Source organism: Mytilus edulis, chromosome 2 (genome assembly GCF_963676685.1).
Source record: "Mytilus edulis chromosome 2, xbMytEdul2.2, whole genome shotgun sequence".
Lineage (NCBI taxonomy): Eukaryota > Metazoa > Mollusca > Bivalvia > Mytilida > Mytilidae > Mytilus > Mytilus edulis.
This window is the reverse complement of record NC_092345.1, coordinates 6,108,840-6,136,178: the sequence shown is the minus strand read 5'-3', so window position 1 is coordinate 6,136,178 and position 27,339 is coordinate 6,108,840. Positions and strand designations below refer to the sequence as shown.

Below are 27,339 nucleotides of genomic sequence, written 5' to 3'. Positions count from 1 at the left end.
TTTTTCTTTATTCTATATTTTTTAGATTCATTTTTCTTTATTTTTTAGATTCATTTTTCTCTATTCTATATTTTTTAGATTCATTTTTCTCTATTCTATATTTTTTAGATTCATTTTTCTTTATTTTTTAGATTCATTTTTCTCTATTCTATATTTTTTAGATTCATTTTTCTCTATTCTATATTTTTTAGATTCATTTTTCTCTATTCTATATTTTTTAGATTCATTTTTCTTTATTCTATATTTTTTAGATTCATTTTTCTCTATTCTTTATATTATGTGCCCATTGTTATATATTCTGTAAGCCTTATCTATACCCTCGTGTAATAGTAAACTAACACCAAAATGACTACAATTGAAAAGTTTAAGCGCATTTAATAAAGCAAGACCAATAAAAAAAACCCAGAAATATGGAAAAAAATACAAAATACTTTAATGCGTTTGTAAAATAGTAAGCAATCCTGTATTTGCATTACATATGGAATGTTATTCAGTGTATGATACAAATCTGTTTTGTTTTCCTTAAGTCCTATTGAAAACTCTATACGCAAAGGAAATTCGGAGAGGCGTATAAGAGCTTCCTCTTTTGTCTGTGAACCCAAGAGGCATACAATAACCACGCCCATCGTCCAATGGTCTGGATACAGCACCTACACAATTGTCTATTGCAACACATAAATCCAAACAACCTTTGGTGTTTATTTTGCGAGTGACTACCTTCCAAGACTGAACCGTCGTCATATTCCACAAGGTTTCGCCAGGAACGGCTCTTCTAAAAACAACTTGTCGAATTCCTTGAAAAAGAAAAACAAAGACACAAAACAGTTGCATTGATGAAAAACAAAGCACATGTAAACATGTTTGCATGGAATAATATTTGAATTACTTCAATGGCAATAAATGATTTCTATAGAAATTATATAAACAAGTGCCCTATAAAGAAGATTGAGTGAATGGTACAACGTACAATAACAAAAAATACCGAACTACCAAGTTAATAAAAAAACGTAAAGTGTATATTGTAATAGCAATATATTTAAATAACCAAATAAAAAACACAAAACACAAAAAAAAAAACCAACTGTCATATTCCTGACTCGGTTAATGCATTTTCTTATGCAGAAAATAGTGAAAATCAGGTTTTATCGCAACGTCGTATACAATTCCATGTTGGTGTGGTTTGTGTTGCTCAATTGTTAAATAACAAATGTATTTGTTTTTTCGTTTTCTTGCAGTTTAAATGATATCGGATATGTTCCTTACGTCGTAACTACAATCCCCTTCCCTTTCATGAATTTGACCTACCGAATTAGACTATTTACCGGATTTGTAATCACATAAGCAACACGACGGGTGCCACATGTGGAGCAGGATCTGCTTACCCTTCCGGAGCACCTGAGATCACCCTTAGTTTTTGGTGGGGTTCGTGTTGTTTATTCTTTAGTTTTCTATGTTGTGTCGTGTGTACTATTGTTTTTCTGTTTGTCTTTTTCATTTTTAGCCATGGAGTTGTCAGTTTGTTTTAGATTTATGAGTTTGACTGTCCCTTTGGTATCTTTCGTCCCTCTTTTAAACTATGGCATTGTCAGATTTCTGTACTTGTTGTGATTAAAAACATGATGTTGAAGAGGGAGTTACGTTCGATAGAACAATATTTGAAAATATATTTGTGCAGTAATATTTTCGCTGTTAGGATTAAAAAAAAATACAGATACATTTTTTTATTCATTTCAAAACTTTTCTTTGGAAAAAATAACATTTGAAAAAAGTACCAGAAAACAACACCATGGTAAACATACCAATCGAACATACTGAACTTCAATAGTCATTGGTTAAAATAACATTAGTATACCGATGTCTGATTCTTACAAACCAATTAAGTAGACTAATCAAGGTTATCATGTGTTCATTTACTGTCCATGATGTTAAACTACTAGATCACTGGGTTTTGTTTTAGTGGATTTTAGTTTTTGACGCATGTTTTGTTTGGATTTTAACTAGCTTTCAGTAACTGCAAGTACTCTCAAATCGTACTTTCCTGTTAATTGGACCTGTTGGTACAATTTGTAATGCTTTTTGATGTTGTTAAAATCTTTACTTATTTAGGGTTTGTTTACACCTGATATAAGAATGCCAGATTTTGATTGGTTAATAGCCAGTGTATTTTTCGCATATTCTAACATTATTTCCTCATTTTAAACGAACTTGCCTGATTTCACCACTGCCGATGAATATGCCTCACATACCATGGTGTTTGCCATTTTGGATATTCCTTTTTTACCTTCGCGAGCATACTCCCGCCAAATGTTTTCGTATATGACGTTACATAAAGAAAGGGAGCTAACGCGTATTAGTACATGCATAATTCCCGCGGTTCTATGATGATATTCACTTATTTATCCTCAAAATTATGCATAAATATGTTTATGAATTACAGCTTATAAGTAAAACCAAATTTAATTTCTCCTGTATAGAGAGGTTTAATCCATATGTATTTGGTGTAATTAAACAGATATATCATGTTATGGAGGGGCATTTGAGAAAAATACAAGTCTTGGTACCGAATTCAAAATTTCACAGTCCCTTGACTGGTATCTTTCGCAAATACCCCTTCATAACATGATATATGTTGAATTTGTGTACCTAAGAACCCGCTGCATTTGTTTGCACCTATTGTAAGTCAGGAATTTGATGTTTAGTAGTTTTCGTTTGTTGAAATGGTACATAAGTGTTTCTCGTTTCTCGTTTTTTATAAAGATTAGACCGTCGGTTTTCTCATTTAAATGGTTTTACATTAATTATTTTTGGACCCTTTTCAGTTGCTGATCTGTGTGAGCCAAGGTTCCTAGTTGAACACCGTACTTTGAGCTATAGTGGTTTGCGTTTACAAGGTATGCCTTGGATGGTTAGTTGTCTAATAAACAATAAAACCAACCACATATTCGTATATGAAAAGACAAAAGCTGTGGAAATCGAGCTAACCCCAAAAGAAGCAAACAAACAAGAAAGGATTTGCATGCATTTTCTCTTTAAATGTAACAATAAAAATATATGATTGGTAATGAAACAACTCTACAGAAGAGGATAACACCTTATTGCATTCACCAATGAGCAAAACTCATATCGTAAAAGAAGATAAAAAAAATGCCACGACATGACAAGTAAAAAAAGAAAAATTATACGAGAGAACTAACAACTTACTTTGTTAACAACGAAAAACATCTACGTATTAAAAAAAGTTCAAACTCTTGACTTGGGACAGGCACATATTATTATGATGTGGTTTAACATGTTCGCCAGCGCCAAATTTATTTCAATACCTGGGACAGTTGTGTATCATTACAAGTAAAAAATAAAAAGTTAAAAAGGATCGATAAAAGGCAGAAAACAGTATAAAAAGTAAAATCACAAAAATACTGAACTCAGAGGAAAATCTAATCGGAAAGTCCATAATCACATGGCACAATCAAATGACAAAACACATCAAAAACGAATGGACAAGAACTGTCATATTCCTGACTTGGTACAGGCATTTTCAAATGTAAAAAATGGTGGATTGAACCTGGTTTTATATCGCTAAACCTCTCACTTGTACGACAGTAGCATCAAATTTAATAATATTGATAATGGTGCGTGAACAAAACAAACAGACACAATAGTAAAAATGTCACAAATAAAGGTAAAAAGTCTTATGAGGTGGGAAACATTCTTGAAAAGGGAACGGGATTGTAGTTACGACATCAGGAACATATCCGATATTATCTATATAACAGATACTCCATTACGGTCAACTAACTCGTGATGGCGTCCGTTAAATTTACGAAGTGATGATTTCAGCTTCCCAATGCTTCACTATTGGGAAGCTGAAATTATCTTTTTGTCGTAAAGTTTTCAACCGACCCTTATAGTCAATTTCTAGATATAAATCCTAATCAAGTGGCAAAATCAAGAGCTCAAACACATCAAACGAAGGGATAATAAGTGTCATATTCCTGACTTGGTACAGGCATTTCCTAGGTGGAAAAGCACATATTGGACTTGACAGGGAATTCATCAACAACCAATACAAAAAAAATCAATCAAAACTAAATACAGATCTGACAGTAATCACAGTAAAAAGTAAAATAACTAAAAACCGAACTCCGAGGAAAATTCTACACAAAAGGTCCTTACGCAAATGGCAAATTCAAAAGCTCAAACATATCAAACGATTGTATAACAAATGTCATATTTCTGACTTGGTACAGGTAATTTTTTATGTAGAAAATGGTGGATTAAACCTGTATTTATAGTACCTGATAGTTATTCCAAAGCCTGATCGATTATTTAGATTTGAACAATGGTAAACTTCTGTTGCCTTAAAATGTATTTAGTGCAAACACAGTATGTATTCTCCCTCATTGCACTTTTGTTGGTTTTATCTTTTATTAACAACAATCCAATAAAATGTATGTGAACGGATTTATATGTAAGTCTTAAATACATTATATTTTTGTAGTTGTTGTTGGCTTATCGGTAAAATGCTTTGTGTTACTTCCTCAATGTTATTAAGATAATCATTCAGTTTCCTAGACGTTACATCAGATTTATCAGTGTCCCTTGAAGAAAAGCATAATTCACAAATATAATACACATTCAACGTATTCTGATTATCAATTTTTCTTTAAGACGCGCGTTTCGTCTATAAAAGACTCATCAGTGACGCTCGAATAAAAAAATGTGAAAAGGCCAAATAAAGTACGAAGTTGAAGAGCATTGAGGACCAAAATTTCCTAAAAGTTTTGCCAAATACAGATAAGGTAATCTATTCCTCTGGTAGAAAAGCCTTAGTATTTCAAAAGTTCAAAATTTTGTTAACAGTTAATTTATAATTATGAACATATCAAAAGTATTCTTAAGGTGTCTGATATATTGTGTATACACATCGTAGACTTGTAAACTATCTATTATTCGCATACTTTGTCATTACAATTATAACAATGTCACAAATGTCATTCAAATATGTCTTGTAACAATGAATGAATCCACTGTAGTTAAACACACAAACAAATCAACTAAAAATAAAAACAATTATTCGATATATGAATGTTTACGCCGAATATTTGATTTTAAGAATATATAACGACCGAACAATTTTGGGAGTTATAAGACAAATAAAAGACATTCCATTTAAGTTCCATTCCGCAACACTAGAAGCAGTGAAAGCATGTAAAAGAATTTGAAAATATTTATTAATTTACTTTAACTCTCACTTACCTAAAATGTCTGAACACGAGAGAAGCAGAATTCCAAGAAAAATACGGTATTTAGAACATTTTAGAAGCCACATTATTTTCAGATTCAGATTTTTAACTAAACTTTTGAAAAAAAAGGTAAATGAAAATCAATATGCTATAACATCGATGAATCAAAACAAATTTAAAATTCATTTGAATAAATGCACTCGAAACAACTATGTTTATATGCTGTCCTCAGATACAAGAGAAATCAAACTGCTACAATTGGTTTTACTTTCAAAACAGTTTTAATTACATCTAACACAGTGAAATCTAAATTGAAAATATCATTGACAAAACACAGCAGTTCATATACCGGATGAAATGATTAACTGGATGGGAAATTTCTGTTTGCATAATTAAGGAATTTACGATTCATGGTATAATTTGATCGTTCAAAAACAGTGTATCGCCTGCTGCGATAAAACATACAATTATTCATTGAATGCAGCAACACGAACCTTTTATGGAGGAACATTAACATCAGTAAGTCATATTTGACATCGTTACTTTAAAAAAAGTATATTATTGCCTCGTTCGGGATTTAAAACATTAAGAAGGAATTACAACATTTGCTCAACTATTTTCCTTAAAAAATGGTCAACCAATAGACAAGTATTCTGTTAACGAAATGTATAAATCATACATTGTTTTATGATTTATAAAAAAAACATCTGAGGATCACAAAAAGCAAAAGCGGACAAAAAGTAAATTCCATCCCAAAATCACCGTATCAAATACTCAAACCAGCTTCATTTGTTTGCACCCGTCCTATGTCAGGAACCTGATGTTCAGTGGTGCATAAGTGTTTCACGTTTCTCTTTTTTTTTGTATAGATTAGACCGTTAGTTTATCTCTTCGAATTTTTTTTCACTAGTAATTTCTGAGGCCCTTTACAGCTTGCTGTTTGGTGTGAGCCAAGACTTCGTTAGAAGACCTTACTTTGACCAATAATGGTCTACTTTTACAAATTGAAATGGATGGACAGTTGTCTGTTTGCCGCTAATTCCACATCGTATGTCTATTAACATATCTGCCATTTTCTTAGAAACCAAAAGTCAGCAATATTGCAGTTTGTTTTTCATATTGTAGGTTGAAACTGTCAAACGTCTGATTGGTGGACTGTCATAGAACAGCTAAAATGCTATCTGATTGGTTGACTGTAATAGAACAGCTAAAACGCTATCTGCTGTCTAATTGTTTGACTGTCATAGAACAGCTTAAACGATATCTGATTGATTGACTTTCATAGAACAGCTAAAATGCTATCTGATTGATTGACTGTCATAGAACAGCTAAAACGCTATCTGATTGATTGACTGTCATAGAACAGCTAAAACGCGATCTGCTGTCTGATTGGTTGAATATCGTAGAACAGCTAAAATGCTATTTGATTGGTTGACTGGCATAGAACAGCTAAAATGCTATCTGATTCGTTGACTGTCATTCAACAGCTAAAACGTTATCTGTTGTCTGATTTGTTGACGGGCATATAACAGCTGAAATGCTATCTGTTGTCTGATTAGTTGACTGTCATAGAACAGCTAAAATAATATCTATTTGCAGTTTGCGATATTTTAGGCTGTTATAATTTGCTGTAATTAAAACGAAGAGTAATTGCTGTTATTTGATGATGTCAAAATTGTTCTTAGAACTAAATAAAATACTGTAATTGTTTAATGATGAATGACAATCGAATTATAAACAAACATTTTGGTTTCTACGCATTTTATTATTTTCACTGGAGTTTCTTGAAAACAACGCTATTTGTCAAATATTCCACATTAATACTTTAACGTGGGATTGATAAGAAACTTGTAAGATCCATTCTACAAGGTATTCATATTTCCAGACAAATACTGTAAACCAGGAAATTTTCGCGCCGTCTATATTTCGCGTTTTATGAAAACAATCGACATCAGCGACGTTTTGAATAAGCGATTTTGCTGTGGCTATTCCCCAAGGGTATCACAAGCCCTATAGTCAGCACTTCTGTACCGGCATGAATTATCAATGATATGATTAATTGTTTACAAAAATTTTGATTTGTTTGAAATACTAAAGCTCTTCTACCTCATGAATAGATTACCTTAGCTGTATTTGGCAAACTTTTGGGAATTGAAGTCCTCAATGCTCTTCATCTTTGTACTTTTTTGCTTTTTTAGTTTTTTGGATTCGAGCGTCAATGATTAGTCTTTTGTAGACGAAACGCACGTCTGGCGTAAAAACAAAATTTAATCCTGGTATGTATAATCTTTATTAATATTTTCAAAGGAGATATAGAAAGTGAGCAGCTTTACATGTATAGTAAATCAAGTGATAAAATTAGTAAAAATTCTTTTGTTTTCGGTTGATTTATTTATGTATGTGCCTATCCCAAATCGGGAGCCTGTAATTCAGTGGTTGTCGTTTGTTTATGTGTTACATATTTGTTTCTCGTTCATTTTTTTTTACATAAATAAGGCCGTTAGTTTTCTCGTTTTAATTGTTTTACAGTGTCTTATCGGGGATTTTTATAGCTGACTATGCGGTATTGGCTTTGCTCATTGTTGAAGGCCGTACGGTGACCTATAGTTGTTAATGTCTGTGATAGTTTGGTCTTTTGTGGTTAGTTGTCTCATTGACAATCATACCACATCTTCTTTTTTTATATTATGTTAAAAGAGATTGAAAGTTGTGACTTGTCTGCTTATAAAAAACACATACGCAATAATAGAAAAGAAAAGATATAGGAAGATGTGGTATGAGTGAAAATGAGACAGCTCTCCATCCAAGTCACAATTTATAAAAGTAAACCATAATAGGCCAAGGTACGGTCTTCAACACGGAGGATATGCTTAAATTAACCACCTTATCAAGAGTAAATTAACTGTTGTCGGGATGAATGCTTTTGATCTGATTAATCTGTGTACCAGATTTAACGAGTTACTACTGTTATAACTGATTGGCAGGTGTCATTCACATATTTGGAACGAGTTTATAAACATTGCTTTTCATTTAGAAATACAGTCATGGTTTGAGGTATCGATTCTTTGTCTATAAAATGCGTGTTATCGTATTCATAAACGTATGGCCTTTATCTAATGAATAGAACGTCCTTGAACTTTTCGCTGTAGTTTTATTTTTATGTTTTAAGTCCTACCTCGAAAATAGCGACAATTAAACTGCTGAAAAAATTTCCCTGTTTACAGTACTATTATTTAAAAGACACAATATGCAAAAATGCTGACATCTTGTAAAATTCGCAATCGTCTGTCCTAATTTTTCGTTGTCATTAAACGGTAAATCATAGAATGGTACACCATTTAGCAGTATGTTAGGAGGCTTCATTTAAGACGAAATGTTATGGTTAATGTCACTCGTATATTCCAAATTGGTTGATTGTTATAAAATGATTGTTTCACAGATGACTATCAACATGTTCAAATTATCGTTACAGTAACTCAGTGCATGTGAAGAATGAGACTTATTAACAAATGGTACTAACATCAGCAGCACGATCAGTGGGATGAGTAGAGTCAGATTTGAGATTTGCTTACCTTTCCGGATCACTCGAGATCAATCGCAGTGAATTTTGATGGATTTGTGTTAGTAATAATATATTGTTTTGCAGACTGTTGAAGTTTGGTATGTTTTTTTGTCGGTATTCGTCTTTTGCCAGGGCTTTGTCGAATATATTTCGAGTTATAAGTTGGAATATTCCTACTGCATCTTTATACTCTTGTTATCATTCCGTTCTTTGTAACATACTTTTAGTCCTCCTCACATATATGGATCAGGATCTGCTTACCCTTCCGGAGCACCTGAGATCACCCCCAGTTTTTGTTGGGGTTTGTGTTGCTTAGTCTTCAGTTTTCTATGTTGTGTTTTATTATTTGTCTGTTTGTATTTTTCATTTTTTGGCCATTTTTTGGTCAGTTCATTTTCGATCCATGAATTTGACTGTCCCTCTGGTATCTGTCGCCCCTATGTTATGAGATTTTATGTTAATTATCCGTCCTCAATGGCTTTAAATATAACGTTCGATTTTCCTAATATTGAAAACCTTTCTTGAACCTATACACCAATCGTTACTTATCCCAACATTACACTAGCATTGTACAGCCGCATAATGAAAAGTAGTTCCAGCTGGTTAAAATTAGCTTTGGTTTAGAAGTATTCAACGGGGCGACTAATACAAATACATGGAATATTTGATGCAAACAGGAACAATCTTCCACTCATATCCATTGTAAAACAACAGCATGATATTAGAAGCATGAATGAATGATCTTTAATCTCATTAAAAAAATGCATTGTTACAAAACATATATTACAATAATAACAAATGTTAAATACAGCATTTGTGAAATACAAATTAATATGATAGATATTTGCACAAAAGATAAATAAACATATACAGTGCATATAATGTGCGAATCAGAAAATACCATTTAAATTGTATCTGATTTGCATTTCTAATGTACAATTAAAAATAATCATACTATAAATTCATGATTTTTGAATAGAATAAAATAACAAATTATCTTTAATATATATGCACAAATAGAAAAATATTGAAAAAAGTTGAAGAACAGAGCATGCACGAGATCTGAAAGCAGCAGTTTAGTTTGCAGATAAATGTACCTTTTATCATAACTTTTAATGCTGTACATCTGGTGCAAGAAAATTAGTACCGTCAATTTTATTAAAGCAGATTTTATCATTTAGCTTGTTGATATTAAATGAAATTCCACAATGCTGTTTTCGTTATGCGATTCATCTTTACTGTCGAATAAAAATACTATACTTTCATTTCCACTGTATGGCGAATTATTTCTATTGTATTTGCGATGCATTTTCACAGAAAGAAATTAATTAATTTTCATCATTAAAAATGCTTAATTTAGCCCACTCTCTTAACAAAAACATGCAGTCAGAAGGATTGATAATTATGCATACTTTGTGAATGTGAGTCTGATGAAGTGTATGCATAAATGTTTGTCTAAGCATAGTACTTAAGACTGAACAAACATGTATATAAACAAACAAAGCAAGTAAGCCAACCAAACCTGTAAACGAAAAGCATTTGGATAAGAACTTTAATGGATGCGTCTTAAATAACACATCTAACGTTGACAAAACGATTTTCACTTCGTGCACAAACAATTGCCTTTCTTTGACCATTGGATGACTGATTATTAATGCTGTTGTGTATACATCTTATGCTGTAAAGTAACTTTGAGCAACAATCGAGTTACTTCAATTAATATTTGAATTTATTACAAATGTTGTTACAAATAAGGAAATATGTAACTGTAAGAATACAAGGCGATATTAAATACAGTTTATTGTTACATGTTTAAATAGTTCTATGTTACTGGGTATAACCGCCTTATAGCTGATTCCTGACGTCAATACTGTTCAATCAAGTAGTTTAAACGTTTATGAAAAAAGTGTACTGCTCTTGACAACATTGTAATAATAAGATAATCACAAAAATACTGAGCTCGGAGGAAAATTCAAAACGGAAAGTCCATAATCAAACGGCAAAATCAAATAATAAAACACATCAAACGAATTGACAACAACTGTCATATTCGTGACTTGGTACAGATATTTTCAAATGTAGAAAATGGGGGATTGAACCTGGTTTTATAGCGCTAAATATCTCACTTGTATGACAGTCGCATCAAATTCCGTTATATTTACAACGATGCATGATCAAAACAGATATAATAGGTAAATTATTCATATTATTTGAAAACCCTGTGACTATTTTAAATAGACAAGTCTGTAAATTACTTGTAAACATATGAAACAAACACTCTATGTAATTAAAACTTCATTAAACTCCTAATAAAGCATACTTAGTTAGCTCTTACATTAAATGTGATAGTGTATTTTGTAAGTTGCTGGTGTTTAAAACTACACAAAACAGGGCTGTTATCATAAAACCACTGAAATTGAGATATCCAATCTCACGGTAGATATTAAACTCAATCTTTTATATCACGTCTTGTCAGGAAGGAAGTCTGTTTTTTTTTTACATTTGTTATCAAAATCACTCAATAAAAGGAGTCACACTCGAAAAAAAAGGATCAAATCACTCAAAACACCGCGAAATATAATACCAAGATATTTATAGCTACTGACTATCACGATTTCATTTCAATGTATATTAAATATCAAGTTTCGAGGTATTCTACCTTTTGAAAATATCATTATTTGTGTTTCATTTATATCAATTTTTCATTTTCCATTGTTTACAATACTCATGGTTAGATTCAGCAAGTAGTATTATATTATCTGTATACAATAACAGAAAATTAACATATAATACACACAAAAGTTAGTACTCAATATGTGAAAAACTGAATTCCTTCAATATTAGAATTTTCTCTATTTCTTGGAAATCATTGAGATACAAAGAAAACAGCAAATGAGAAAAGGTTCTCCTTGTCTAACTCCTGTTTCATAAGCAAAGATATCAGAAAATTCCGGACAATTTAAGATTTGACATCATCATACATGTTTTTGATAATTCTGTTCCGTTCACATGGTTTAATATTCATTTTAAAAATAATAAATTTCGATGAATAGATTCAAAGCGTTTGCAAAGACGACAGATACACAAAACATGTTCTGCTTTTTCACCCTCAGTAATTCAAATAAAACATACAATTATAAAAAAAATCCGTTGTGAAATAATCTTGCAAGAAACCTGCTTGATTTTTTCAATAAATTCACGAAGTCTGCCTTTAAGAATTGACGTAAAACTTTCCATAGTGTATTCGCCCTATAATTTTGGGCGTCTGATTTACTCTCCTCTTTGATAATAGGTATTACACTTCAAATAAGCCGAACCCCAGACAAAATTCCCGTATCAAATACAATATGAAATATATCTTCATCAATATCAACCATAAAATCAAGAGAAAAAGCAATAGATTCAGTAATAACATGATGGTGATTTATTATTTTAGCCCTTTTCACAGCTTTCAAAATTTCATCCTGGTTTATTTGAGAATTTAAATTTTCATTTACCGTATTATCAGAATTTATATCATTTTTCATAGAAAAAATTATAATTTTCGAACGTATTGTTTTTAAATCCTTAAATAATCAAGTAAGTTTTGCAGTGAAATATTGCTTTTCTCTCTTTTTTACCTCTATTAAATATGTCCAGAATTCTTTTGGATTTTTTTTTAATTCCTTCATCTTTTTACTAATTTCAGTGTTATAGTTCTTAAAAAAGTTGTTATATTAACATCCATAACTTTTTTATAAATGTAATTAACTTTGAAAATGTTCGAACCATAATGTAAAACCTTTGAGATTTTCTAAATTCTCGTTGCGCCTTTTTTACAATCTTTATTATAATCGGTCTTTATTAAACCGGTTATTTGAGCTTTTAAACATACTTTTGTTATTCAATGTTTAATTTCCGAATATTGCCTCAGCAGATTTGGTTAATGTATCTCATTTAACAATATTTACACCATTTACATGTACATATGTAGAAAATCAATTACATTTATCATAAACTTTGTTTCTATCTATATTGTTCTTATACTCATGTTAACATTTTTTTTTGTCATCCTTTGTATACAATTGCAGAGACAAAGGAAAAGGCATATCAGAAAATTTTTTACAAAAATTTGACATTTTAAGTTTACAGATTGTGTATAGAAAGTCAGTATAAATCAATACATTGTCAATAATGCTATAATTTTTACTGTTGGACTACCTGTTCTGTTTTCTTAAATTCTATCGCTTATTCTGTTATTTTTACAATAATCAATACATTTTCTTCCATACCCATTGTTTACAATATCTATGCTATTTCAAAGCCTTGGTATACCAAGTTCATCTAAAACACAAACATTATTATATTTCATTATAATCCGTGAAATCTTCTAGCTGAATGGCATAAACAAATCAGCCAAATGTTTCGTGCAACTATTTCACCATGCAGAGTTTTCCTACACTATTGCAATTTAAATTAAATTTTAGTGAATGCAAGTTTTTACCGGTTGGATGTATATAATTCAAAAAAAAGATTGATTTATTTTCTTAATTTTGCCAGTAGAAAAAATAACGTGATATAAATCGTCAGAAATATGTAAAACTTGGATCTTTATTTATTGTCTACATCAAATTTTAATCATCGCAAAATTAATTTGCCACAAAGTGGACTAGAGAGAAAACAGTATCCGCGAAAATAAGTTCGTTTGTAGTAATTAGTTAATTACGCAAAACACATGCACAAATTGAGTTAAACATATATCTTGTCCATACTGTTACAAATAAATGTTCACGTTATACAAATCTAGAAAAGGTACGAAAGATTTCTATTTCTGAAAAATCTATGATGTAACATATACTCTTTTTTTCCTTTTGATTTTCACTGAAGCGTCCTTTAAGCCAATTCTCTTCTGGTGTCATACCACCAATTAAAAGTCCCTATCTGTTCAACCAAATTTTGCAATTTTCACAGCTTTCTAAATATTTTACCTTAAGTTTAACTTCATAGAAACTAGGTATATCCTGAATCGTACAGATGTCACCTTTCTGCATGCCAATTTTCAACATACATTCAAAATCAGATAAGAAAGCAGAGAGCTTCCGAAAGGAGGTACCACTAAAAATAACCCATGGTTTTCTGGAAATCTTAAATTAGTATACTATGGAGCGCAATAATCCTCAATTTTTTATGCAAACTCATAGACAGGTAAATTTCGGCTCAAAATGGTCTTAATATATTTCTCTTTCAACAAAATTTTCATTTCTGCAAATTTGTTGGTTAGTTTAGGTGAACAATGACATCAAATGCACTATTTTTTGTCCGAGTAGGCCTACTTTCACATACGTTCTAAATTTGAGGGAGTAATTGGTGGTATGACACCTTCTTGAATCCGTACCAAAACATTGAATCTTGAACGCTGACTCCTGGTTTATATAAGCCATTCAGATTGGCGTTTGAACAATTTGAGTGCCACCAACCTGATTTGCGTTTTAAAGTACAGGCTGTAGCCATATCTGGTGAACTGAACTGTTTATTATTGTTATAACACATGCCAAGGAGAGATCCAGTGGAGTGAGGATCACCTGAAATATAAATAAACAACCTATTAAAAAGATAAAAACGACGCTCATTGCATATTTTAATCACCACACCACAATAGTCAAATGGAAATGGAATATGGTAATTCTTATATGTGATTTGATTTCCTAAACGTAACAAAAAGTACACAAAACAATTTGAGACATTATTGTCAGCTAGAGTAAAATCTTTTATGAATCAATGCTAAATATGAAAAGTAGTGTTGCTAAAGACTTATCCGACCTCCATGATAAATATGTTGTTGTCCCCGCAGACAAAGCCCCAAATACCATCGTTTTTGTCTGTAAAAGTCACTACATTAATTGCTTCATAAACGAATTAGGTATAGACAATTCACTTGGAAACTCAACATATACCCTCACGACACTTACCAAAGAGGAAATCCTGGATAATCATAGGTCTGTTCTTTGTTCCTTTGGTATTTCAACCAAAGACGAAGAACTGGATCTTCCATCACTGTATTGGATACCTAAACTACATAAGTGTCCTTACAAACAACGGTATATTGCTGGGTCTTCAAAGTGCTCCACGAAACCTCTTTCTAAATTATTAACATCTATTTTATCAGCAATCAAAGACGGACTTCAAAGTTATTGTGAAACTGCCTATTCTAGAGGTGGCGTGAATCAGATGTGGATACTTAAAAATTCCAAAGATCTTTTAGAGTACATACAATCTAACTCTCTTTCATCTTGTAACAGTATTAAAACATTTGACTTTTCTACTCTTTATAAAAGTATTCCACATTCCAAACTAAAAGACAAATTGAAAGAGTTGTTATTACTTTGCTTCATAAAAAAGAATGGCCAACGTAGATACAAGTATCTTGTCTGAGGGAGGGATAAATCATACTTTGTAAAAAATCACTCTGATTCAAACAAAAAATTCTCTGAAACCGATATTATCAAGATGCTTGATTTCTTGATTGACAACATATTTGTAACGTTCGGAGGACGTGTTTTTCAACAGACTGTCGGCATCCCAATGGGAACAAACTGTGCCCCTCTACTAGCCGACTTGTTTCTTTATTATTATGAGGCTGACTTCATGCAGGAACTTCTTAGGAAAAAAGATAAGAAGTTAGCAATATCCTTTAACTCTACTTTCCGCTATATAGATGACGTTCTTTCACTAAACAATTCAAAATTTGGTGAATATGTGGAACGTATCTATTCCATCAAATTGGAGATAAAGGATACTACAGATACAGTTAAGTCGGCTTCATATCTTGACTTACATCTAGAAATTGACAATGAGGGTCGGTTGAAAACAAAACTTTACGACAAAAGAGATGATTTCAGCTTTCCAATTGTGAACTTTCCATTTCTAAGTAGCAACATTCCAGCAGCACCTGCATACGGGGTATATATCTCCCAATTGATACGATATTCCCGTGCTTGCATTTCCTATCATGATTTTCTTGATAGAGGGTTACTGCTCACAAGGAAGCTATTAAACCAAGAGTTCCAAATGGTGAAGTTGAAATCATCCCTTCGTAAATTTTACGGACGCCATCACGAGTTGGTTGACCGTTATAAAATAACCGTTTCACAAATGATATCGGATATGTTTCTTAAGTCGTAACTACAATCCCCTTCCCTTTCATGAATGTGACCTACCGAATTAGACTATTTACCGGATTTGTAATCACATAAGCAACACGACGGGTGCCACATGTGGAGCAGGATCTGCTTACCCTTCCGGATCACCTGAGATCACCCCTAGTTTTTGGTGGGGTTTGTGTTGTTTATTCTTTAGTTTTCTATGTTGTGTCATGTGTACTATTGTTTTTCTGTTTGTCTTTTTCATTTTTAGCCATGGCGTTGTCAGTTTGTTTTAGATTTATGAGTTTGACTGTCCCTTTGGTATCTTTCGTCCCTCTTTTGTCAAATAGTACACGTTTGCCTAACCGGTTACTAGGATAATCCTTTGACCGATTAACCGGTAAACCGATAGTCTAAGTTGATGTTTGAAGGCCTTATCTATTGTACCCTACCAATAGATATAAGAAGATGTGGTATGAGTGTCAATGTGACAACGTACTATCAAGAGTACATTGATTACATTCACATTTTTAGTTAAAAGTTTAAAGTATAACAAAGCCTTGCACGACGGAGATTGCACATTTAGATATAGGTCTACACAATATAAGAACAGAAATGAAATAATGAAGTAAATCGTAAAATTTAATCGTATTTCTGATTTAAAGTTACAGTTAAAAAAAACATGTATACTAATTATGTTTCATTAAGATCTTGCCCCGAACAGAGTGACAAGTTCTAATTTATTTTATATTTTTGAATAAACAATAGCAATCAATATACTGGACAACTGATCTGTCAAATTAATTACCACCATGACAATTTTTAAAGAAAACATAACGATTTCAATACAAATTTATATCAAATCTATCAAAATTGAAAAAAAAGTCCGGTTAATCGGTTAGCGTTTTTGGTATTCGGTATTCACTAATGAAAAGCATGATCATTGTCGTAGTCAAATACAGAACTACTCCTAATGGTCATGGCTCTTAATTACTCCTAACGAAGCTGTCTGGACCTAATTTATTCTTACGAAGCATTCTGGTCCTAAATTACTCATAACGGAGCTTCCTTGTCCTAAGGCACTCCAAACAAAGCTTTCTGGTCTTCAATTACTCTTATTTAAGCTTTCTAGTAATTAAATACTCTCAAAGAAGCTTCCTAGTCTTTGATTACTCTTAACAAAGCTTTCTTGTCGTTTATAATTCTGAACGAAGCTTTATGGTCCATAATTACTGTGTACAAAACTTTCTGATCCATAATTTTTCATTAGTAATCTTTCTGGTCCTAAATAACTATAAACAAAGCTTTCTAGTCCTTTAGGTGTAATACCACCAAATCATGGTACGTCACATCCGGTTGCATACGAAAGTAGGCCTAAAAAATATTCCCTTGAATTTGACAGTTGTAGAAAATTAACCCTGCATTTCAATGCACTTAAATTTTTCTGAGTCCTAAATATGTATGTTGGGTGTCTGAAAGCATCATTCTTTTTTTATTTGATGGTCTTATAAAATATTTTGGAACGTTAAGGTTTCATAGTTACCAAAGCAGGTAACCAGTAAATAACAGTGTAAAAATTGGGTTGTCTACCCTCGGCGGTGGTTACTTTCTTATATGCAATGAAATGTAGTGTGAAATTTTCACTGTATCACTGGAAAGGATTGAACTTTACACATGCAAAGTATTTCTTTGGTTGAAATAAAGGTAAATACTGTACGATTTTTTTTAAAGTGCCAATTTAACAAAGACTAATAGGGAAAAATCAATGGTGGTATTACACCTATTAGGGAAACTAAATGTGCACTCGTGACCCTATTGTACTTTCATTTTTAAAAGTTATTAATAAACCAGTTCATACATTGTAAACATGGACTATTCGGAATGGATTTAGACACAGAAAGTACGTTTGAGGTAAAATTGCATTGAAATGGGGGTTTACGGGTGTTTTATTGGTCAAATGGGTGGATAGACGAAGCTGTATTTAGATTACTGTGTTAAATTTTAAATTACCCTTACAGTTTTTGTTTTGTTTATACAACATGTGAATTTTTTATTTCAGTGTTAACCATGTTCTGAAGAGCATTCTGTTGACAAATCTTATATGTGAATTGGTCTGAAGATGACACTTCAGCATTAAAGTATGTATCAACTATCATCATGTTTTTTTTTGTTTTGGCCGCAAAAGTTTACAATTTGCCATTGTGCCGTCTACGTTTTGCACAGACAATAACTCATCTAAACACTTATTTGTCCTTGATTTATACACATCAGAATCCAGTCTCATATACTTAAACTTTATAATTCTTACCAATTATTTTTTGTACCAGCATTCCAAGGGACATAACCTTTTTTAAAAACATTTTGAGGTATTTTTTTTATTACTCTTTCTCCCCATTTTCTAATGTAAAATACAAGAAAGTGGATTTTTGTGTAAATCTATTAGAAATATACTGTTTTGAGTAAATTAAAAGACTTTGATACCAGTAGCAATAAATGATTGACTAAATGGGAACCGTTATTTCTCACACTAGGGGAACAGACCAAAAACTCAAGGTACACATAAGGGCTTATAGAAACTTCCGTGTAGACTGTTAACATTTATAGAGACAGTTCTTTCAGCTAAAACACTTTAATTATTGATTTAACATTACATTTATTTAATTTTTGTGGGAAAATAATCACATTTGTTTTATTTTTTAGACAAAAGATATCAAGTTTTGAGGAAAAAGGAAGGAAGGAGGAAAAATGGACCAAAACAGACCAAAACAGACCTTCAAATGAACTCTAAAAGGTGCAATAAAATTGTTTATCATCTTAAAGTTGTCTTTTGTATTCAATTTAATTGTTTGAATGCATATATCATGAGTTTATGATCAGATATTAGTCAACACTTCATTTTATAATGATACACTGAAATTAGGATTTTTCGAAGAAATTGGACTGAAATTGCCGTAGGATATGGCCTTACATTATAGTGATTTTCTCTGAAACTATAGTTCTGACTGAGACAAAACTTATAAGTTATGCTTGAAATAACTTGCAATTGGAGGGGAAAGAATTGCATTAAGTTTATTTGACATTTAGGTGTTCTTTAGGTGTAATACCACCAAATCATGGTACGTCACATCCGGTTGCATACGAAAGTAGGCCTAAAAAAATATTCCCTTGAATTTGACAGTTGTAGAAAATTAACCCTGCATTTCAATGCACTTAAATTTTTCTGAGTCGTAAATATGTATGTTGGGTGTCTGTAGGCATCATTCTTTTGTTATTTGATGGTCTTATAAAATATTTTGGAACGTTAAGGTTTCATAGTTACCAAAGCAGGTAACCTGTAAATAACAGTGTAAAAATTGGGTTGTCTACCCTCGGCGGTGGTTACTTTCTTATATGCAATGAAATGTAGTGTGAAATTTTCACTGTATCACTGGAAAGGATTGAACTTTACACATGCAAAGTATTTCTTTGGTTGAAATAAAGGTAAATACTGTACGATTTTTTTAAAAGTGCCAATTTAACAAAGACTAATAGGGAAAAATCAATGGTGGTATTACACCTTAATTACTCTTAACAAAACATAATAGTCTGTAATTACCCTTAACGGAGCATTCTAGTACCTAATTTTTCTTAACAAAGAGGATTATGGTCCTTTATTCCTCTTAACGAAGGTGTCTGATTGATAATTACTAAAACGACACTTTTTTATCCTTAAATACTCCTTACGAAGCTTTCTGGTTCTTAATTATTACTCTTTTTTAAGCTTTTTAGTCCTGAATTACTCTGAACGAAGCGTTCTGGTCCTTAATAACTCTTAACAAAACATAATAGTCCCTTATTACTCCTAACGAAGCTTTTGTCCTTCATTTCTCATATTAAAGCTTTCTAGTCCTTAATTACTCTAAACAAAGCTGATACGACTGTCATACAAGTGAGAGGTTTAGCTAACTATAAAACCAGGTTCAATCCACCATTTTCTACATAAGAGAATGCCTGTACCAATTCAGGAATATGACAGTTGTTATCCATTCGTTTGATGTGTTTGGACTTTTGATTTTGCCTTTTGATTTTATATTTTCCTTTTTGAATTTTCCTCGGAGTTCAGTATTTTTGTGTTTTTACTTTTTTCTAGTCCTTTAGGGCATACGATACAGTTACAGGGGAGGTAATGACGTTGCTAACGTGAAATGTTATTTTCGCGAAGTCAAACTGTGACACATCGGGAAAAGATGCAGTGTTCGACTGATTTTATCATTACAACTGATTTAATTTGAAAACGAGTGCATGAACCCCTATATTTTAAAACGACATTTTGTTTCATTTTGCAGGGAGATTATGTGGACCAAATTTTATAAGACTGTTAATAGTGCAATGTTTTTAATTTTGATAAATATACAGCAGAAAATGACGTTTTTTTCTTAATTCATGACCATTTGATAAATATGAGTTATTTATATATGTGATACAAACAAAGAGGAATTATGATCTTTAATTCCTCTTAACGAAGCTGTCTGATCGATAATTACTCATAACCACACCTTTTGATCCTTAAATACTCCTAACGAAGCTTTCTGGTCCTTAATAACTCTTAACGAAGCATTCTAGTCCTTAATTACTCTTAACAAAGCTTATTTATCCTTAATTACTCTTATTAAAGCCTTCTTGTCCTTTATTACTCTTGACGAAGATTTTTATAGTTCTTAGTTACTCTTCACGAATCTATCATATCTTCAAGCCCTTTTTTACTCTGAACGAATCTTATTGATGCTTAATAACTGTTAACAGAGTATCTAGTCATTATTAATTTTAAAGGAAGATGTCTGTTCCATAATAACTCTTAACGAAACTTTCTGATCATAAATTACTTTAAACGAAACATTTTAGTAAAGAATTACCATTAACAAAGTTTTCTGGTCCTCTAGTACTCTTATTAAAGCTTAATAGTCATTGATTATTCTTAACGAAGCTAGCTAGTCCTTAATTACTTTTAACGAATCTTCAAAGTCCTTTTGTACTCCTAACGAAGCTGTCTGGTCCTTAATTACTCTTATTAAAGCTTTGTAGTCCTTATTAATAATGAACAAAGCTTTCTCGTCCTCAATAATTCTTAACATAGCTTTATGGTCCTAAATTACATTTAACGAGGCTTTCTGGTCCTCAATTACTCTAAACGAAGTTTTCTTGTTCCTTAATAACTTTTATCTAAGTTTTCTAGTCCTTAAGGTGGTACCCAACACCTTGACTAAAATTTATTTGGCTCGTTTAATTTTCATATTTTTTTTACAAAATACTTACTTTGACCCTTTGACAAAAATATAAAAATTTCAAAAAATTTGAACCAACCATTCAATCAGAAAAATTACACTGGTTATATAGCAGGTTGACAAACACTTATTTTGATAATTGAGAAGCTTAATATTCCGTTAACAACACAACGTAATTAAAACGTTTTGATTATTTTACAGAGTTATCTCCCTGTTGTGTTAGGTACCACCTTAATTACTCCTAACGAAGTTTTCTCATCCTCAATTACTGATAAAGATGTTTTCTGGTCAATAATTACTCTTAACGAAGCTTGTTAGTCCTTATTTACACTTTACAAAGCTTTACACTCAAAGAAGCGTTTTGGTGCTAATAACACTACACAAAAATGTACACATAACAAAGCTTATCACACTTAACAAAACAGCTGTCTGATCCTTCTTTACACTTGTGTGTATATCACTTTGGTATATTTTGCTTCTCTCCAAAGCTATCCGAACTGATGTAAAACCTACAAGGCACTCAGGACGCTACTTGATCCTAAATGGCACTAAAGAAGCTGCTTGATCCTACATTGCACTAAAGAAGCTGCTTGATCCAACATGACACTAAAGAAACTGCTTGATTTTACATGACACTAAAAAGCTACCTGATCCTACATGGCATTAAAGAAGCTGTTCGATCCTACGTTTACATGGCACTTAAGAGGCTGCTGTATTCTACAAGGCACGTAAGAAACTGTTTGCTCCAACATAGCAGTAAAGGAGCTGCTTGATCCGATATGGCAGTTGGGAAGCTGCTTGGTCCTACATGGCACTAAAGAAGCTGCTTGATCCTACGGATACATGGCACTAGACAAAGCTGTCTGATCCTACATGGCACTAAAGAAGCTGCTTGATTCTACACGACACTAGAGAAGCTGATTGATCCTGCATGGTACTAAAGTAGCTGTTTTATCCTATATGGCACTTCATAAGCTGCTTGATGCTTGATCCTACGGATGCATGGCACTAAAGAAACTGCTGATCCTACATGACAAGAAACGAAATTGACTGATCCTACATTGCACTGACCGAAGCTGCTTGATTCAACATGGCACTAAACGAACTTGTATGGTCCTACATGGCAATAAACGGAGCTGCCTGATTGTTGGCCCTTTACTTTTGCACACCGTGTTTGATCGCATTGTTTCGTAAGACCTTTTTCTGATGAAGTTAATATAGTTTTTACCGTTGACCCTTATAATTCTTAAGTATGATAAAGGATTTTGCTTTGTCGCCGATTGTTTGATTAATATTTCACGATGTACAGAAGATGACAGTTTGGATATATTTATAAGCGATAAAATCTATCTTAATATAAAAATGTTATAATTTTGAAATATTTTCGAAATGAGTAACGTTAAATTAGAATGGAAACAAATATCAATGGAAATGTTTAGATTTCAAAACAACCTATACTAGAAAGCATATATATAAATGTTGTAATTTTCGCGTTGATTTAGAGAACGTATAATTAAACTTTAAAACTAGACAAAAAGTATAAGAACGCAACATTTAACTAGACAAATTTACAGAAAATCTCATATATTTGTTTGTGATGGTACGGATATTCGTGTGCACATGTTAAAGTATAAAATATATTACCTGCTGTTACGGAGTAGCCACCAATTTTAACCCTGTATTTATCAACCTCACTATTTACTCTTAATGTGGAATATTCGGCGTAAACCTTGACACCATTGTTGTCTTCCAAATCTACCGTTAGCTTGTAATCACCATTCCTTGTCATTAGATAAATGTATACCAGACCTTTGTTTTTTTTTCTCAATAAAACGACATAAGTTTCAAGATTCAACATTGATACTTAGGGGCAACACTTTAAATAAGTCAATATTTTCAACTTGTGTATGGTACTTATTTCATGATGAATTATCAAATATTTTACATACGTTCAGGGTCTATGACCCTATTTTTAGGTGGTTTCTTAAAAAGCGTCTATGCGAGAAACAGTTTTCCGATTGCATGATATAACATTAGTTTTTTGTTGTTTTGTTATTTTTTTCTGTCCACTACATAATTGATTATTGCTAATTATGTTTTAAAGAGAGGCAAAAACAAAAAAACAAAGGGACATTCAAATTGATTAACCAAAAAAATGACAATGTCATGAGAAAAAAAAGTTTACAAAACACATTATAGAAAACCTAAGACAGAGGAACACGAACCATCCAAAACTGGGGACGATCTCAAGTGTTCGAAAGGGAAAACAGATCCTGCTTTACATGTAGTATCCGTATTGTTACTCATAAAAGTACAAACTCGGTGAGAAGTATTATTCGGTAGATCACATTTGGGAAAAGAGGACGGGATTATGGCAACGACAGTTTGAACATATCCTTTGTCATCTAAACAGATATTCCATAACGATGAACCAACTCGTGGTGTCCTCCGTAATATCCTCGAATGGATGCATTTATCCACTTCCATTTGGAACTCATGGTTTAATGCTTTGTTTGTGAAACTTTTAACTTTCAGCCACCATCATTATATATCGAATATCGAAATAAGAAAAGTATATAATCTACATAACTCTGTTTTTTTAATTAAGTGAGAAAGATTATAACACAACGTTGACTGCCGTTTTGTGACATTTTAACCTATTATGTCTGTTTGTTTTGTTCACGCATTGTTGTCACTATACTGTCATACGAGTGAGAATTATAAAACCAGGTTCAATCCACCATTTTCTACATAAAAAAGCCTGTACCAAGTCAGGAATATGACAGTTGTTATCCATTCGTTTGACGTGTTTGAGCTTTTGGTTTTGCCATTCGATTAGGTACTTTCTGTTTTGATTTCTCCTCTGAGTTGAGTATTTTTTGTGATTTGATTTTTTTCTATGAGAAATGCATCTTAGTCGAAGCTGTAAGAAACCAATCTAAGAATAGAGTGGGTATTTTGCCTAGTAAGAGTTAACCAAAGAACTTTTTATGTGATTCACGGAAGTGCAAACATGCAATATCAACTAACATTTTCACAAATCTATATAATACAAAACAAAAATGAATCATCCAATTTTTTTTTGATTGCTGAAAACAAGGAAAAAGTTTAACATTTAGCTTTTCGGTTGTTTTAGGTTTTTTTTATATAAAAAAAATAAGATGTGGTATGGTTGTCAATGAGAAACTTTCCACCAACGACCAAATGACATCTTATTTAGTTAACAGCTGGGGACACCGTAAGGCTTTCAACAATGAGCGATACCCATGCCGCATTGCAAATATAAATAGACCCCAAAATATTAAATGTCAAACAACTCAAACGGGAACCCTTATGGCCTGATTATGTAAAAAATTTAAACGAAAAACAAATATTATATACGGCAACATACAACAACCACTGAACTCAAGTTCCAGCTGGGACAGGAAAATACAAAATGCAGGGGGAATAATAAACATGTTTACAGGCGCAAAGTCCTCGCCTAACCTGGGACAGTGGGTAACAGTTCAACACTAGAACATACATTCAAAATAAGTTGAATAAAATGACCGTGTATAATGCAATAATGTAGTTATCGAAAAAAACGAAGAACGTTAACCCTATAAGTACGTCTGAACCAGTGACGACTCTACAACAGATTGTGTCCATTGGAAGACCAGCAGTGATGGTGATACAAGGCTTGAAATACATGTTGATCTGTATATATAATTCGTCTTAAATAACAGCCGAACAATGTTCGATCTGTAAATTTCCTTTGGCAAGTTTTTTGTTTTTCTCTCGCTAGTTTTCGAACTCATACTTTTCAGATATCGTTGCACCACATCGCCTTGCCCTATGCCCGACGCGCTAGACCACTCGACCGCCTAGGCTTCACAAAAAGAAATCTCTCTGTGGCTAGGTGTTACCTTACCTTGTCAGCTTTAATCTAGCGTCGTTACATTATACAAGATGTATAAGGCATGAAGATGGAATTGTTACAGATCAGCTAAATTATCTATTGTAAAGGGTCTCTCAAATTAATGCAAGATGCAGTCACAGGAATAATTATATTTTAAGTACGTCTGAACCAGCGACAACTTTTCAAAAGATGTGATGGTGATACAAGGCTGCAAATATATATATCATATAGTTGGAATTTCGAGATAGAAATGACATACCTAACCAGAACTCTCCAAATAGATTACCGAATCCATATTTATAGCTTGTCCATGTCCTATTGTTATAAAAGTCAACATTGCCATCATATCTGTTTTGGAAGACCTGAAATTTGAAAGCTATGTGTTATTTCTTCTCGTTCATAATAATTCAATTTGAACAAGTGCAGCTTATCTTCTATGTTCTACATTTCTTATGCTTGACATTGTACAATCTGATTTTTGTACAATTATTGTTCTATAGAAAAGAGGGGCGAAAGACAGAGGAAAAATCAAACTCATAAATCGAAAATAAACTGACTAAAAATGAAAACGACAAACAGACCAATAATAGTATAAAAGAAACAACATGGGAAACAAAGGACTGAGCAACACAAACCCCATCAAAAACTGGGGGTGGTCACAGGTGCTCCGGACGGGTAAGCAGAAGCGGCCCTTAATGTGGCATCCGTCGTGTTGCTCGTGTTATTACAAACCCGGTAAGTAGTCTAATTCGGTAGGTCACATTCATGAAAATGTGTCCGTAAAATTTACGAAGGAATGATAATGGTATTTGCTATTCACAATAGTATCAAACACTGGACAAATAGGAACATAATTCCTATCATGTATTTGAACTATGAGGATGATATCAAAATTATATTGACGGAAATTGATTTAACCATGTATGCATGCATGCAAGCTGAATTTCTGTACTATAGTTTGATCGTTTATAAGAAGTTGACTAACTTTCCTAGTAATTTAAATCAAAATGGAAAATTCCAGACATCTTTTATAGCAAGGTAATTATTTGGCATGCATCATCCTTTTATAGTTAACATGTCAAACCTTATATGAGGTGTGGTTGCGTATTTGTTTTGTGTGGCTACCTCTATTTATACTTAAATACACCTAAAGCCATTTTTTCTCAAAGTTCCATGGCGGGATGAAAAGTATTATACCTGCGAACTGTGTTTTAAAAAGAATAGCGTCATAAATGAATCATGCAATATTGCGCAAATGACATAAATGAACTAATACTTTTTACATTTGCTGTTAAAAGTTCCTGTTTCTAAAACATATCATTCTCCTATTCAAATTAATTCACTTGAAGAATTGGATTTCAAACCATAGTTGTGTGAAAAATTGATTGGTAGACAAGACAAAGTCTTTTTGCTTTAAAATGAATTATTCAAAAGAAAAATGTTTTTTAAATTATATTTGATGTAAGAAATTGTTTTAAAATCAGAATATGATAGATTATTGGATGAAAAGTCATGGAATATTCATTTCAATCTAGGTAGGAATTTGAATGGAACAACACAATTATGATTGTAAGCCATCCTCGTTTAATACATTTATCGCAAAAAGTAGCTTGTTTGGATCAAAACCACATTACGCAATGCTCAAACGAGAACTTATGTTGGAAGTTCAAATGTATATTAATAGATATAAAAGCAGGGTTGAGTTTGTGTTGTCTTCTGTATAACTCTAATTTACTAAATTTTCTCTGTAATTTATATAAATCCACTTATATCAGTTGCTTCCTTTGAAACTTATATAAGAAATAGCATATAGCAAATGTTTGCGTTATAACACAATAAGGTTAGATTTATAATGCAAAAGGTTGGCGTTATATATTATTATATTTATATATATGGCAAAGATTTATATTATTTCACAACGGTTTCCTTTATAACGCAAACAAAGTAAGTCAAGTGATCATTATTTAATATTGACTGTATATCCGCCTCCGTTTGTTTCCATATCACAATAGACTTCAAAGGCATGTGTACCATCAACATTTATAGTATACACACCACTCCCTTTACAAAATACTAATATACCGCAACAGTCTTTCGGAATGATTTCTGAATGACATAAAACCGTATACTGTAACTCAAATTTCCATAAATGGAGGACATTGGATAATATTCCCAATATATTTTGGATAACCAGTATTTAATACTTACTGTGTATCCACCTCCGTTTGTTTCCATATCACAATAGACCTCAACT

At 32.2% G+C, this 27,339-nt stretch overlaps 1 long non-coding RNA gene across 1 annotated transcript; it reads left to right on the top strand.

The window, feature by feature from the left end:
- Nucleotides 1–17,246: 17,246 nt before the first annotated feature.
- Nucleotides 17,247–18,739, top strand: LOC139510459 (uncharacterized). The gene is made up of 3 exons (XR_011661881.1): nucleotides 17,247–17,630; nucleotides 17,986–18,064; nucleotides 18,627–18,739. It is a non-coding gene; the product is annotated as an uncharacterized lncRNA (long non-coding RNA).
- Nucleotides 18,740–27,339: the final 8,600 nt, after the last annotated feature.